Here is a 17,215-nt window from a genome sequence, read left to right as displayed (position 1 = left end):
TGACGAGGACAAGGCTGGAGATCACTCTGTCATGCTGATTGAGTTCGAATATCAGACTGGAAGCTTCAAAAGGAGGGTGGTGCTTGGAATCATTGTTCTTCCTCTATCAACCATGGTTACCTACAAGGAAACACGTGCCGTCATCATTGCTTTGCACAAAAAGGGCTTCAGAGGCAAGGATATTGCTGCCAGTAAGATTGCACCTAAATCAACCATTTATCGGATCCTCAAGAACTTCATGGAGAGTGGTTCAATTGTTGTGAAGAAGGCTTCAGGGCTCCAGCAAACGCCAGGACCGTCTCCTAAAGTTGATTCAGCTGCGGGATCGGAGCACCACCAGTACAGAGCTTGCTCAGGAATGGCAGCAGGCAGGTGTGAGTGCATCTGTATGTACAGTGAGGCGAAGACTTTTGGAGGATGGCCTGGTGTCAAGAAGGGCAGCAAAGAAGCCGCTTCTCTCCAGGAAAAACATCAGGGACAGACTGATATTATGCAAAAGGTACAGGGATTGGACTGCTAAGGACTGGGGTAAAGTCATTTTCTCTGATGAATTCCTTTTTCCGATTGTTTGGGGCATCCGGAAAAAAACTTGTCCAGAGAAGACAAGGTGAGCGCTACCATCAGTCCTGTGTCATGCCAAAAGTAAAGCATCCTGAGACCATTCATGTGTGGAGTTGCTTCTCAGCCAAGGGAGTGGGCTCACTCACAATTATGCCTAAGAACACAGCCATGAATAAAGAATGATACCAACACATCATCCGAGAGCAACTTCTCCCAACCATCCAGGAACAGTTTGATGACGAACAATGCCTTTTCCAGCATGATGGAGCACCTTGCCATAAGGCAAACGTGATAACCAAGTGGCACGGGGAACAAAACATCAATATTTTGGGTCCATGGCCAGGAAACTCCCCAGACCTTAATCCCATTGAGAACTTGTGGTCAATCCTCAAGAGCCGGGTGGACAAACAAAAATCCACAAATTCTAACAGACTCCAAGCATTGATTATGCAAGAATGGGCTGCCATCAGTCAGGATGTGGCCCAGAAGTTATTTGACAGCATGCCAGGGCGGATTGCAGAGGTCTTGAAAGAGAAGGGTCAACAGTGCAAATATTGAGTCTTTGCATCAACTTCAATGTAATTGTCAATAAAGGCCTTTGACACTTATGAAATGCTTGTAATTATACTTCAGTATTCCATAGTAACATCTGACAAAAATATCTATAGACACTGAAGCAGCAGACTTTGTGGAAAATAATATTTGTGTAATTCTCAAAACTTTTGGCCACGACTGTATAAACTAAGAATTCTAGCTTTAAGGCTTTGTCTTAAATTGCAGCCTATTCCCTATATAGTGCACTACTTTTGACCAGGGATAGCACACTATATACAGTGGGGCAAAAAAGTATTTAGTCAGCCACAAATTGTGCAAGTTCTCCCACTTAAAAAAGATGAGAGAGGCCTGTAATTTTCATCATAGGTACACTTCAACTATGACAGACAAAATGAGAAAAACAAATCCCAAAAATCACATTGTAGGATTTTTAATGAATCTATTTGCAAATCATGGTGGAAAATAAGTATTTGGTCAATAACAAAAGTTTATCTCAATACTTTGTTAAATACCCTTTGTTGGCAATGACAGAGGTCAAACGTTTTCTGTAAGTCTTCACAAGGTTTTCACACACTGTTGCTGGTATTTTGGCCCATTCATCCATGCAGATCTCCTCTAGAGCAGTGATGTTTTGGGGTATATGCTGGGCAACACAGACTTTCAACTCCCTCCAATGATTTTCTATGGGTTTGAGATCTGGAGACTGGCTAGGCCACTCCAGGACCTTGAAATGCTTCTTACGAAGCCACTCCTTCGTTGCCTTTGGGTGATGTGTTTGGGATCATTGTCATGCTGAAAGACCCAGCCACGTTTCATCTTCAAAGGAGGTTTTCACTCAAAATCTCATGATACATGAGATTCTTTCCTTTACACGGATCAGTCGTCCTGGTCCCTTTGCAGAAAAACAGCCCCAAAGCATGATGTTTCCACCCCCATGCTTAACAGTAGGTATGGTGTTCTTTGGATGCAACTCAGCATTCTTTGTCCTCCAAACACGACGAGTTGAGTTTTTACCAAAAAGTTATATTTTGGTTTCATCTGACCATATGACATTCTCCCAATTTTTTTCTGGATCATCCAAATGCTCTTTAGCAAACTTCAGACGGGCCTAGACATGTACTGGTCTTGTACTGGTCTTGTTCTTGTGATAATTTTGACCCCACGGGGTGAGATCTTGCGTGGAGCCCTAGATCGAGGGAGATTATCAGTGGTCTTGTATGTCTTCCATTTCCTAATAATTGCTCCCACAGTCGATTTCTTCAAACCAAGCTGCTTACCTATTGCAGATTCAGTCTTCCCAGCCTGGTGCAGGTCTACAATTTTGTTTCTGGTATCCTTTGACAGCTCTTTGGTCTTGGCCATAGTGGAGTTTGGAGTGTGACTGTTTGAGGTTGTGGACAGGTGTCTTTTATACTGATAACAAGTCCAAACAGGTGCCATTAATACAGGTAACGAGTGGAGGACAGAGGAGCCTCTTAAATAAGAAGTTACAGGTCTGTGAGAGCCAGAAATCTTGCTTGTTTGTAGGTGACCAAATACTTATTTTCCACCATAATTTGCAAATAAATTCATTAAAATTCCTACAATGTGATTTTCTGGATTTTTTTCCCCTAATTTTGTCTGTCATAGTTGAAGTGTACCTATGATGAAAATTACAGGCCTCTCTCATCTTTTTAAGTGGGAGAACTTGCACAATTGGTGGCTGACTAAATACTTTTTTGCGCCACTGTAGGGAATAGGATGCCATTTGGGATGTATCCTGAGAGTGTTGAATAATGTGTGTGTGTGTTGTATGTGTCTGTATGAACACAAGGAGGGACTGGAGAAGCTCCTTCTGGCTCCCAGGCTGCGTGACGTGATCGGAGAGATGAGTGCAGGCAGGCAGGCAGGCAGGCAGGCAGGCAGGCAGGCAGGCAGGCAGGCAGGCAGGCAGGCAGGCAGGCAGGCAGGCAGGCAGGCAGGCAGGCAGGCAGGCAGGCAGGCAGGCAGGCAGGCAGGCAGGCAGGCAGGCAGGCAGGCAGGCAGGCAGGCAGGCAGGCAGGCAGGCAGGCAGGCAGGCAGGCAGGCAGGCAGGCAGGCAGGCAGGCAGGCAGGCAGGCAGGCAGGCAGGCAGGCAGGCAGGCAGGCAGGCAGGCAGGCAGGCAGGCAGGCAGGCAGGCAGGCAGGCAGGCAGGCAGGCAGGCAGGCAGGCAGGCAGGCAGGCAGGCAGGCAGGCAGGCAGGCAGGCAGGCAGGCAGGCAGGCAGGCAGGCAGGCAGGCAGGCAGGCAGGCAGGCAGGCAGGCAGGCAGGCAGGCAGGCAGGCAGGCAGGCAGGCAGGCAGGCAGGCAGGCAGGCAGGCAGGCAGGCAGGCAGGCAGGCAGGCAGGCAGGCAGGCAGGCAGGCAGGCAGGCAGGCAGGCAGGCAGGCAGGCAGGCAGGCAGGCAGGCAGGCAGGCAGGCAGGCAGGCAGGCAGGCAGGCAGGCAGGCAGGCAGGCAGGCAGGCAGGCAGGCAGGCAGGCAGGCAGGCAGGCAGGCAGGCAGGCAGGCAGGCAGGCAGGCAGGCAGGCAGGCAGGCAGGCAGGCAGGCAGGCAGGCAGGCAGGCAGGCAGGCAGGCAGGCAGGCAGGCAGGCAGGCAGGCAGGCAGGCAGGCAGGCAGGCAGGCAGGCAGGCAGGCAGGCAGGCAGGCAGGCAGGCAGGCAGGCAGGCAGGCATCAAGGTAACTCACAGCTCTGTCACGTTGGCCACTGCTATATGGGTCCAGGCAGACATGGAGAGTTAGTTAGGGTCCAGGGATCCTCTTCCTCTGGGTCTTTATGAGGCCGTCTGACTGTGCCACAGGATGAATGGCCCTCTATGACAGGGGCTGCAGGCAAGGTCTTCTCTTTTCATCAACTGGGCCGGAGCTTCTGGGGAACAGCAGCCTGTCTTTGCACACCCCCGTCTGGAACAGTCAGGCTGTTGTCATCACTGTGAAACGATCACAGAAAGTGTGTCCGTTGACCCCATTGAGTCAACTGGTGGGCTGTGGGGCTGAATAGGCTGGAGACTCAAGGCGCTCATTGATGTGCTACTCTCACTTTAACATTAAGGAGGCAGGGAGAGGCAGAGAGAGGCAGAGAGAGATAGAGAGAGAGAGAGAGAGAGGGAAAGAGAGAGAGAGAGGGAAAGAGAGAGAGAGAGAGAGAGGGAAAGAGAGAGAGAGGGAAAGAGAGGGAAAGAGAGAGAGAGAGGGAGAGAGAGAGAGAGAGAGAGAGAGAGAGAGAGAGAGGGGGAAAGAGAGTGACAGAGCGAGAGAGTATGAGAAATAAAGAGAGAGTGAAAGAGAGAGACAGATACTGTCAGATAGAGTGTGAAGCAATTAGAGTGATGTCATTACTGCAAGAATCCACTGAGCCCGTGGCTGAATGGAAAGCAGTCTCCATGTCCTGCATTTCTTTGTCTGTCTCGCTCTCTCTGTTTCTCTTTCTCTGCATCCTAGAGCAGCAGCCAGCTGCTCTGGGATGCAGGACCAGGAAGTGAGTTTCCTGACAGCTGCTTGAGTTCCCAGCTCACATCCTCCCAGGACAGATTTGTGCGGCTTAGACCGTAAGTTTGCTAAATGAAGCCCTGAAGGACCATGAGCTTGCAGCAACAGCACTCCAAAGCAGTGAATAAAGCAGCCTCATCTCTCTCGGTTTGTAACACGGTTTCAGGGACGTTTTCTCTTTGTCACATTTGGATGGGTATTATTATAAGGACAATGCTGGCATCTATTGTTTGACTGTAATTGTGAACAATTTATCTACAATATTGTCATTATATTGAATTCACAACTGTTCACAAATCTCAGATAGATGGATTATGTACATTGTATGTACGTACATAGTGCTCTTTCAATGACAGACTGACCAGGTGAATCCAGGTGAAAGCTATGATCCCTTATTGATGTCCCTTGTTAAATCCACTTCAATCAGTGTAGATGAATGGGAGGAGAAGGATTTTTAAGCCTTGAGACAATTGAGACATGGATTGTGCATGTGTGCCATTCAGAGGGTGTATACAGTGCCTTGCGAAAGTATTCGGCCCCCATGAACTTTGTGACCTTTTGCCACATTTCAGGCTTCAAACATAAAGATATAAAACTGTATTTTTTTGTGAAGAATCAACAACAAGTGGGACACAATCATGAAGTGGAACGAAATTTATTGGATATTTCAAACTTTTTTAACAAATCAAAAACGGACCCAAATCAAAATCAGCCCCTTTACTTTCAGTGCAGCAAACTCTCTCCAGAAGTTCAGTGAGGATCTCTGAATGATCCAATGTTGACCTAAATGACTAATGATGATAAATACAATCCACCTGTGTGTAATCAAGTCTCCGTATAAATGCACCTGCACTGTGATAGTCTCAGAGGTCCGTTAAAAGCGCAGAGAGCATCATGAAGAACAAGGAACACACCAGGCAGGTCCGAGATACTGTTGTGAAGAAGGTTAAAGCCGGATTTGGATACAAAAAGATTTCCCAAGCTTTAAACATCCCAAGGAGCACTGTGCAAGCGATAATATTGAAATGGAAGGAGTATCAGACCACTGCAAATCTACCAAGACCTGGCCGTCCCTCTAAACTTTCAGCTCATACAAGGAGAAGACTGATCAGAGATGCAGCCAAGAGGCCCATGATCACTCTGGATGAACTGCAGAGATCTACAGCTGACGTGGGAGACTCTGTCCATAGGACAACAATCAGTCGTATATTGCACAAATCTGGCATTTATGGAAGAGTGGCAAGAAGAAAGCCATTTCTTAAAGATATCCATAAAAAGTGTTGTTTAAAGTTTGCCACAAGGCACCTGGGAGACACACCAAACATGTGGAAGAAGGTGCTCTGGTCAGATGAAACCAAAATTGAACTTTTTGGCAACAATGCAAAACATTATGTTTGGCGTGAAAAGCAACACAGCTCATCACCCTGAACACCATCCCCACTGTCAAACATGGTGGTGGCAGCATCATGGTTTGGGCCTGCTTCAGCAGGGACAGGGAAGATGGTTAAAATTGAAGGGAAGATGGATGGAGCCAAATACAGGACCATTCTGGAAGAAAACCTGATGGAGTCTGCAAAAGACCTGAGACTGGGACGGAGATTTGTCTTCCAACAAGACAATGATCCAAAACATAAAGCAAAATCTACAATGGAATGGTTCAAAAATAAACATATCCAGGTGTTAGAATGGCCAAGTCAAAGTCCAGACCTGAATCCAATCGAGAATCTGTGGAAAGAACTGAAAACTGCTGTTCACAAATGCTCTCCATCCAACCTCACTGAGCTCGAGCTGATAGAGACATACCCCAAGCGACTTACAGCTGTTATCGCAGCAAAAGGTGACGCTACAAAGTATTAACTTAAGGGGGCTGAATAATTTTGCACGCCCAATTTTTCCGTTTTTGATTTGTTAAAAAAGTTTGAAATATCCAATAAATGTCGTTCCACTTCATGATTGTGTCCCACTTGTTGTTGATTCTTCACAACAAAAATACAGTTTTATATCTTTATGTTTGAAGCCTGAAATGTGACAAAAGGTCGCAAAGTTCAAGGGGGCCGAATAATTTCGCAAGGCACTGTATGTGTAACATTCAGAGATGTAAGTGCCTTTAAACGGGGTACGGTAGTAGGTCCCAGAACTGAACTGAACAGTCAAGAACTGTAATTCTGCTGGGTTTTTAACGCTCAACAGTTTCCCGTGTGTATCAAGAATGGTCCAGCACCCAAAGGACTACAGTCATACAGTGTTCTGAGGCCAGAAGTGGGGGAGCAACTCAATATTAGGAAGGTGTTCCTGATGTTTGGTTAACTCAGTGTAGAATATTTGACTGAAAAATACTGTTGTTTGTGAAAGTTGTAGGATTCCTGGTCATAAGTCAGGACTTATTCCAGTGACATCAGTGGGTGTACTGTTTGTACATACCTCCATTGAGAGCAACTCAAACAACAGAGATAATGCAGGTAAGAAGACTGCCTGCTGCTGAAGTCTTCATCACCATTCTCATCCTCCCAAAGCAAATCAAACTGACTGATAGTGGTAATGACAAGGATGATAATGTTGACAGAATAACATAACGGTAATCGTTCCTCCATCATGCTCGGCTGGCTTAATCGACTGTCATGCATCTCACGCTCCAACTTTAAGCACAAGTGGCACTTTATTGAAATAATTGATATAAATAAAGAGCCCACGTGGCTCCTGACTCATATTACAGCCGCTCATTCTCCTTCTAATATTCCATTATCATTCCACCTCTCTGCTGCATTATTCATAGAGTGCCATCCCTGTAGGCAGAGAAAAAGAGCAAGCTGGGGGCGAGAGACAGGGAGAGAGAGACAGAGAGAGAGGTGGAGAGAAAGAGAGACACAAAGAGACAGAGAGAGAGATAAGAAAACAGAGAGGGAGAGAAAAAGAGAGACAGAGGCAGAGAGAAACAGAGAGGGAGAGAATAAAAGAGAAAGAGAGAGGAGAAAAAGAGTGACAGAGAGAGAGAGAGAGAGAGAGAGAGAGAGAGAGAGAGAGAGAGAGAGAGAGAGAGAGAGAGAGAGAGAGAGGGGGTGTTTTCACTAAGCCAGACAGGGGAGACGATCAGGTTTGGCTCCGAATGAATGAATAAAAGAGATGCTGCCGTCAGTTCATCAATTGTTCCAAATTAGCGGAGCCTTCGTTTACCATATGTCTTCTTAAACTAGGAGGAGAAGGGGGGGGGGGGGGTATATATCGTCATCTAAAAGTATGTTCCTCACCGTCTGCAGTGCGATGCATGATTCCCTCCACCAAGTGTGAGCAAGCTTGAGGAATCATGCCTCAACCCAAGTCGGGCTGAATATTCATCGTCCCGCATTTGCATATCCCGCAGATGGCAAAAACAGATGCTCGTTGCGGCAAGTGTCAATTTTCAAGAATTTGCTTTTATGACAAAACAAATAAAGTAATATGGAGGATGGAGCAGCTCCACTATTTCTCCTGGCAGCAGCAGCGTTTTTGGGGCGCCTTCGGCATTCTGGAAAATGGAACGCACTGGAGCCAGAGACAGCTGTCACAGAAGAGACAATGAGGGGTTAACACTGGGGGGAATGTGTATGTTTGTGTGTGCAGGTAGGATGCTGGGACTTCATATTCAAAATGCTTTTCACCATTTAAACATTACTGAAGGCTCTTAGTAAAGTGCCACTCTCACTTTATCCATTGTAGAGAGACACAAGAGGAAGGAGAGAGAAAGAAAGAGACACAGATAGTCAGAGAAAAAGAGATTCCTTGTACCTTTTTCTTAATCTCTTACAAAAGGTTCCACCATCCTAGGAGACAGGTGAAAATTGAAAATGTTATTTATACTGAACAACTATTTTACTGAGTTACAGTTCATATAAGGAAATCAATCAATTGAAATAAATTAATTAGGCCCTAATCTATGAATTTCACATCATGGGCAGGGGTACAGCCATGGATGGGCACTGGCCCACTGCTGGGGAGCCAGGCCCAGCCAATCAGAATGTGTTTTTCCCCAGAAAAGGGCTTTATTACAGACATATACTCCTCAGTTTCATAGGATCTCAGAGGATCAGAGGATCCCACAGCTGAAGAAGCCATATGTGGAGATCCTGGGCTGGTGTGATAACACGTGAGGCCGGTTGGATGTACTGCCAAAATTTCTAAAATGACGTTGGAGGCGGCTTATGGTAGAGAAATTAACATTAAATTATTTGGCAACAGCTCTGGTAGACATTCCTGAAGTCAGCATGGCAATTGCAAGCACCCTCAAAACTTGAGGAACCTATGGCATGGTGTTGTGTGACAAAACTGCACATTTTAGAGTGGCCTTTTATTGTCCCCAGTCACATGGTGCACCTGTGTAATGATCATGTTGTTTAATCAACTTCTTGATATGCCACACCTGTCAGGTGGATGGATTATCATGGCAAAGGTGAAATGCTCAGTAACAGGGATGTAAACACATTTTTGCACAACATTTGAGAGAAATAAGCTTTTTGTGCACATTAAAAAATGTCTGGTATATTTTATTTCAGCTCATGAAACATGGGACCAACACTTCACATCTTGCATTTCTATTTTTGTTCAGTATAAAAACAATAGATTTTTGGTAGTTCCATCACCGACAAAGTACCAAGCCTTGTATGTTCTTCAATCCAAATGTGCTGATAGAATGAATTTAATGCTTGGACTGAGGTAAATATATATTTATTTATCACTGATATCCCATGAAATTGCTTTGGTTCAGTGACACAAAAGCAGATTGTAGTTTCAAGCATAAACAACAGTAGCTAGATATCCTGAAATCACTGAAGTAGGATGGTTTTCCCACACATTTCACAATTGTATCACTCTTTTTAAATCATGTGGCATTGAGAATGTTGTCAACGACATTGTGTACCCACCTACTCACAGTATTACATTCTAACCCTTTATCAGATTTGTTGAGTGGCAGCCTGCTTACTGCTGGTGCTGACACAATGTGTCCAAGCAGATCCCAGGGTAGGTAAGGGTTAAACCACTGGGATGACTGGAAAGGGATGACTGGAATCGCTGGTTAAGTGTTTGGGCTACGTACCAAATGGCACTCTATTAACTATGTAGTGTATTGCTTTTGACCAGGGCCCGCTCTCTATCTATCCCTTTCTGCCACTCACTGCCTTGTGTAGGGAAAAGGGTGACATTTGGGGGACACACTTGGTGCTGGATTCAATCTGTATTGTCAAAGTATTGAGGAAGATCTGCATAAAAACGTCTCTCTCTTTGGTGCCTCGTAGTGCTGCAGAGCCATACCTAACAACATATCAGTCTCTATGTTCTGATGTATTACCCCAGTCTCTATGTTCTGATGTACTACCACAGTCTCTATGTTCTGATGTATTACCCCAGTCTCTATGTTCTGATGTATTACCCCAGTCTCTATGTTCTGATGTATTACCCCAGTCTCTATGTTCTGATGTATTACCCCAGTCTCTATGTTCTGATGTATTACCCCAGTCTCTATGTTCTGATGTATTACCCCAGTCTCTATGTTCTGATGTATTACCACAGTCTCTATGTTCTGATGTATTACCCCAGTCTCTATGTTCTGATGTATTACCCCAGTCTCTATGTTCTGATGTATTACCCTAGTCTCTCTGTTCTGATGTATTACCCCAGTCTCTCTGTTCTGATGTATTACCCCAGTCTCTATGTTCTGATGTATTACCCTAGTCTCTATGTTCTGATGTACTCTAACTCCCCCACTGACCACACCAGTTGGCTCTAACTCTAACTCCCTCACTGACCACACCAATTGGCTCTTACTCTAACTCCCCCACTGGCCACACCAGTTGGCTCTTACTCTAACTCCCTCACTGGCCACACCAGTTGGCTCTTACTCGAACGCCCTCACTGGCCACACCAGTTGGCTCTTACTCTAACTCCCTCACTGACCACACCAGTAGGCTCTTACTCTAACTCCCTCACTGACCACACCAGTTGGCTCTTACTCTAACTCCCTCACTGGCCACACCAGTTGGCTCTTACTCTAACTCCCTCACTGACCACACCAGTTGGCTCTTACTCTAACTCCCTCACTGACCACACCAGTTGGCTCTTACTCTAACTCCTTCACTGACCATACCAGTTGGCTCTTACTCTAACTCCTTCACTGACCATACCAGTTGGCTCTTACTCTAACTCCCACTCCAGATGGCTCTGGTTAAAAGTAGTGCACTATGAAGGGAATAGGGTGCCATTTTCCCACAACTAATCCTAAACCGTATGGAACCCACTACTCTACAGACACAACACAGTCAGGGTGCCAGACTGTGAGAGCTTTAGTTAAACACCCTGATGTGTCCTTAACCTTGTGGAGGAATGCAGACTGTTCTGTTTTAATGAGGCCAGATTAACACTATGGAGATGCAAAGAGGGGGTACAACCAGAAGTTTGGTGTTTCTACCACAACAGTCTTGATTACCCTAATGCACAGACACACATGCACGCACTCGCGCTCATGCACACGCACACACACACACACGCGCGCACAAACACACACACACACACACACACACACACACAGACACACACACACACACACACACACACACACACAGACACACACACACACACACACACACGCGCGCACAAACACACACACCTCTTCTCTGAATGTTTTTTGTATTCGTACCTACAGATGTAGGATCTTCATTTTTGTGATTTTTTTGAACTTATAGTGTTTTCAAGGTTTAAAAAGCCTTCAAACATGAATAATTTCCACTTTAAAATGTCAGACTTAATTTTCCTTAATAAAAATGTATCAACCCCTACAAAAAATGGCCATTAATTATAATCCACATGACAATTCACATTTCCTGTTGCTGCGTGATTATTTTCCTTCTGTAGCAAACTGGCCCAAATTAAGATCTTACATCTGTGGAGGAGTATGATAAACAGTGGGGAACATGCGGTGACAGAAGAAGACATTTTACAGTTCAAACTATTGCCTTCTAACTCTCACTGCAGGTGGAGGACCGGTAACTAGGTAATGAGAAATGTGTTGGTGCCAAGGTTCACCTCTGTACAATGACGAAAACAAACAAGTGAACCTAGGAACCAAATGAGGTGTAAGTCCATGTTTGTCTAATTGTCATCAATGTTCTTCTCACCTCTCATCTTCCATGACAGATTCCAACACACAGTTTCAAGGACAGGATATGAGAGGTTGCGCCAAATTGTAATTACCTGAAGTATAATTCCAAATCACTTGTGGCTATCTCAGCGACTACTTGAGAATGATTATTCTCAGAAAGAAATTCTCAGAAATGTGCCAAGGTGAAGAGTGAATAACTATATTTATAGAGCAATACAGTGATCATACTATCACTGAGGGTTAAAGAGAAACCATAACAAGATTATAGAGCAATACAGCGATCATACTATCACTGAGGGTTAAAGAGAAACCATAACAAGAATATAAAGCAATACAGCGATCATACTATCACTGAGGGTTAAAGAGAAACCATAACAAGAATATAGAGCAATACAGCGATCATACTATCACTGAGGGTTAAAGAGAAACCATAACAAGATTATAGAGCAATACAGCGATCATACTATCACTGAGGGTTAAAGAGAAACCATAACAAGATTATAGAGCAATACAGCGATCATACTATCACTGAGGGTTAAAGAGAAACCATAACAAGATTATAGAGCAATACAGCGATCATACTATCACTGAGGGTTAAAGAGAAACCATAACAAGATTATAGAGCAATACAGCGATCATACTATCACTGAGGGTTAAAGAGAAACCATAACAAGATTATAGAGCAATACAGCGATCATACTATCACTGAGGGTTAAAGAGAAACCATAACAAGATTATAGAGCAATACAGCGATCATACTATCACTGAGGGTTAAAGAGAAACCATAACAAGATTACGGTGTATCACTTGCCCTGTCAGTCACATAGGTCATACTCTATATAAAACTTGAACGTTATGTTTTCTAACATTACCGAAGACACTCATCATTCTTTGACATGTAATCCTGCAGTTGAATATGCAGGCCCAATACAACCTGCAGATAACTAATTAATCACCTTGACACTTGGAACTTAAGAGTCCCGGGTGACACTGGAATGGCGTAGAACGACGTGTAGGGGCGGACATTCCTGATTGCTTTCCTTCATATTCTATTTAAAACTCCAAGCCCGGTGCAGCATTAAAATGCATTAAAAATGTAACATGCAGCCTAAGATCTGTTCCAACCACAGTCAGACAGCCTTGTTATTATGACTATTATGACTGGACTGGAAGCCATTACATGACGTGTTAGTGGTTCTCCACATGAATCAGACTTATCTTTTGTTATGAGTTGGATACGATACTCATAACTGTATGAGTTTTTCAGATTCATAGTAGATTGAAGAATGTCTGACCCGGAAAAACTCTGGTCCTAACCGTGATACTGTCCAGTCTGACCAGGAAAAACTGTGGTCCTAATCATGATAAGGTCCAGTCTGAAGAGATCAAAGTCTCCCACACTGTAGTGTCAGCAGCACATCTGGTGATGTCCAGGTGTTCAACCTGACATGTCACTTCTCGTACCTCACCTGGTCCCTGACAATCAGCAGCAAATTACCTGGAAGGAACCGCCAGTCCCTGTGCATATGGACTTGGCCCCACACTAATCAGAGCCATTCTGAGGCCAGTCCCACTCATAACACCTTCAGATGGATGGGGTGGCAGCTGAAAGGTAATAGGACTTTCTAACCCAAATCATTCCTAAAGTTCTTTCCTGCAGTTTGACTCGCCTGAAACCTTTTTAATGTTCTATTGCCCCAGTTTAATGTTCTATTGCCCCAGTTTAATGTTCTATTGCCCCAGTTTAATGTTCTATTGCCCCAGTTTAATGTTCTATTGCCTCAGTTTAATGTTCTATTGCCCCAGTTTAATGTTCTATTGCCCCAGGTTAATGGTCCTTGCCACCACCCAGTCTTTACCAGTGACCAAGAGAAACGAGCTATAACTCACCAGGTGGTCCCAAACCCCTGTCTGGGAAACATCATTCAGCAGGCTACTTAGGGCCAGGCTGTTTTCCTAACCACTTGACCTGACCAGGAACAACTATGGTCTTTAGCTCTAGCCTAGTTATAACACATCAGCAGTGCTGTACATTGAACCAGTCTAGAGACATGTATAAGGTGACACGTGTTTATCCCCCCGCAAAATAAAAAATTCTGATGCCATATTGTGTCCCTCTGTAAATCACAGGGCCAGAAGTGGGAGAAACCAATTATGTGGTGTGACAGAAAAAGCTCCCCACTGGCACAGGAGAGGAAATACAAATCCTCCCGCCTCTCCTCCCCTCCTCTGAGGATAATCCCATTTGGGAGGCATTATCTTAGTGTTTTGTCATTGATTTCTATGATTGATCTGTCCCCCTGGGCGGCAGTGACTTCCTCTTGATTTAAAACCAATTACAGGATGATGATCTATCCGAGTAAGGATGCTGGGAAGCCAACCTGCCTTCGTGGGCCCAGCCAGGAGAGAGTGGGCCAATGGGATAAATCACCAGTCTATCGATCTATTTCCCCTCTTCACTTCTGTTCTGTGGCTTGCTGAACCGTGATGCCTATCTGTCCTAGATGCCTTTCAGTCCTGAAATGACTGCTTGCTTACGTATGTTTGTTTGTTTTATTTGTTTGTGTGGACCTTAATAGTATGGAATGTCACATATGTGTGTCAAATCAAACTTGATTTAAAGTACAATTAAACCATTTTAATACAACTCTAAACACAATACAATTAAATAAAAGACAACGTGAGATCAAGCCAAGGCAACTTGTTTACTTTCAACTTTCAACTGGACAGTAACTGAAACATGCAGCTGCAAACCCAGAGCAAGCAGTAGACTGCATCAGACTGCATCAGACTGCATCAGACTGCAGTAGACTGCATTAGACTGCATCAGACTGCAGTAGACTGCAGTAGACTGCAGTAGACTGCATCAGACTGCATCAGACTGCAGTAGACTGCATTAGACTGCATCAGACTGACATGCCAGTGGAGATTGTAAACTCCTGTGAGTTGATGTATTTTGTAATGTCACTCCAGTGAGTATTTGGAACACTCCAGTCTGAAATCCCACTTGATCTGATATACATGGAAATTAATCCTGGATTAAAACAAAGCCTATTTATTGCTTCTCTGAATGCCAAATAATCACACATTACTGTTGATGCCATAGTCCCCAGATGCCCACGACAGCCTTCAAGCTAATCATAAATAACTGTGTTACTTAACAACAGATTTATATCTCTCTCGGTATATGTACAGTACCAGTCAAAAGTTTGGACACGCCTACTCATTCCAGGGTTTTTCTTTATTTTTACTATTTTCTACATTGTAGAATAATAGTGAAGACATCAAAACTATGAAATAACACATATAGAATCATGTAGTAAGCAAAAAAGGGTTAAACAAATCAAAATATATTTTATATTTGAGATTCTTCAAAGTAGCCATCTTGATGACAGCTTTGCACACTCTTGGCATTCTCTCAACCAGCTTCATGATGTAGTCACTTGGAATGCATTTCCATTAACAGGTGCGCCTTGTTAAAAGTTAATTTGTGGAATTTCTTTCCTTCTTAATGCATTTGAGCCAAACAGTTGTGTTGTGAAAAGGTAGGGGTGGTATAAGGCAAGAGCAGCTCCAATAAGCAAAGAGAAATGACAGTCCATCACTACTTTATTAAGACATGAAGGTCAGTCAATGCGGAACATTTCAAGAAGTTTCAAAGTTTCTTCAAGTGCAGTCGCAAAAACCATCAAGCATTATGATGAAACTGGCAAGACCCATAGTTACCTCTGCTGCAGAGGATACATTCATTAGAGTTACCAGCCTCAGAAATTGCAGCCCAAACAAATGCTTCACAGAGTTCAAGTAACAGACACATCTCAACATCAACGGTTCAGAGGAGACTGCGTGAGTCCGGCCTTCATAGTCGAATTGCTACAAAGAAACCACTACTAAAGGACATCAATAGGAAGAAGAGACTTGCTTGGGCCAAGAAACACGAGCAATGGACATTAGACTGGTGGAAATCTGTCCTTTGGTCTGATGAGTCCAAATTTGAGATTTTTGGTAACAACCGCCGTGTCTTTGTGAGAAGCTGAGTAGGTGAATGGATCATCTCTGCATGTGAGGTGCCCACCGTGAAGCATGGAGGAGGTGTGATGGTGTGGGGGTGCTTTGCTGGTGACACTGTCAGTGATTTATTTAGAATTCAAGGCACACTTCACCAGGATGGCTACCACAGCATTCTGCAGCGATACGCCATCCCATCTGGTTTGCTTTTAGTGGGACTATCATTTGTTTTTCAATAGGACAATGACCCAACACACCTCCAGGCTCTGTAAGGACTATTTGACCAAGAAGGAGAGTGATGGAGTGCTGCATCAGATGACCTGGCCTCCACAATCACCCGACCTCAACCCGATTGAGATGATTTGGGAGGAGTTGGACCACAGAGTGAAGGAAAAGCATCCAACAAATGCTCAGCATATGTGGGAATTCCTTCAAGACTGTTGGAGAAGCCTTCCTCATGAAGCTGGTGAGAGAATGCCAAGAGTGTGCAAAGCTGTCATCAAGGCAAAGCGTGGCTACTTTGAAGAATCTGAAATATAAAATATATTTAGATTTGTTCTTTGCTTACTACATGATTCCATTTGTGTTATTTCATAGTTTTGATGTCTTCACTATTATTCTACAATGTAGAGAACAGTAAAAATAAAGAAAAACCCTTGAATGAGTTGGTGTGTCCAAACGTTTCACTGGTAGAGTATGTATGTATGCACTACCGTTCAAAAGTTTGGGGTCACTTAGAAATATCCTTGTTTTTGAAAGAAAAGCACCCGTCTTAACTGCAACAGTGAAGACGCGACTCCCGGATGCTGGCCTTCAAGGCAGAGTTGCAAAGAAAAAGCCATATCTGTCTCCAGTGTCTGTGTTCTTTTGCCCATATTTATCTTTTATTTTTATTTTCCAGTCTGAGATATGGCTTTTTCTTTGCAACTCTGCCCAGAATGCCAGCATCCCGGGGGTCCCCTCTTCACCGTTGACGTTGAGACTGGTGTTTTGCGGGTACTATTTAATGAAGCTGCCAGTTAAGGACTTGTGAGGCTTCTGTTGCTCAAACTAGACACTCTAATGTACTTGTCCTCTTGCTCAGTTGTGCACCGGGGCCTCCCACTCCTCTTTCTATTCTGGTTAGAGCCAGTTTGCGCTGTTCTGTGAAGCGAGTAGTACACAGCGTTGTACGAGATCTTCAGTTTCTTGGCAATTTCTCGCATGGAATAGCCTTCATTTCTCAGAACAAGAATAGACTGACGAGTTTTAGATGAAAGTTATTTATTTCTGGCTATTTTGAACCTGTAATCAAACCCACAAATGCTCTAGATACTCAACTAGTCTAAAGAAGGCCAAATTGATTGCTTCTTTCATCAGTAAAACAGTTTCCAGCTGTGATAACATAATTGCAAAAGGGTTTTCTGATGATCAATTAGCCTTTTAAATTGATAAACTTGGATTAGCTAACACAACATG

The sequence above is a fragment of the Oncorhynchus mykiss genome, chromosome 10 (genome assembly GCF_057628025.1).
Source record: "Oncorhynchus mykiss isolate SJ-2025 chromosome 10, ASM5762802v1, whole genome shotgun sequence".
NCBI lineage: Eukaryota > Metazoa > Chordata > Actinopteri > Salmoniformes > Salmonidae > Oncorhynchus > Oncorhynchus mykiss.
This window is presented reverse-complemented; position numbering follows the sequence as displayed.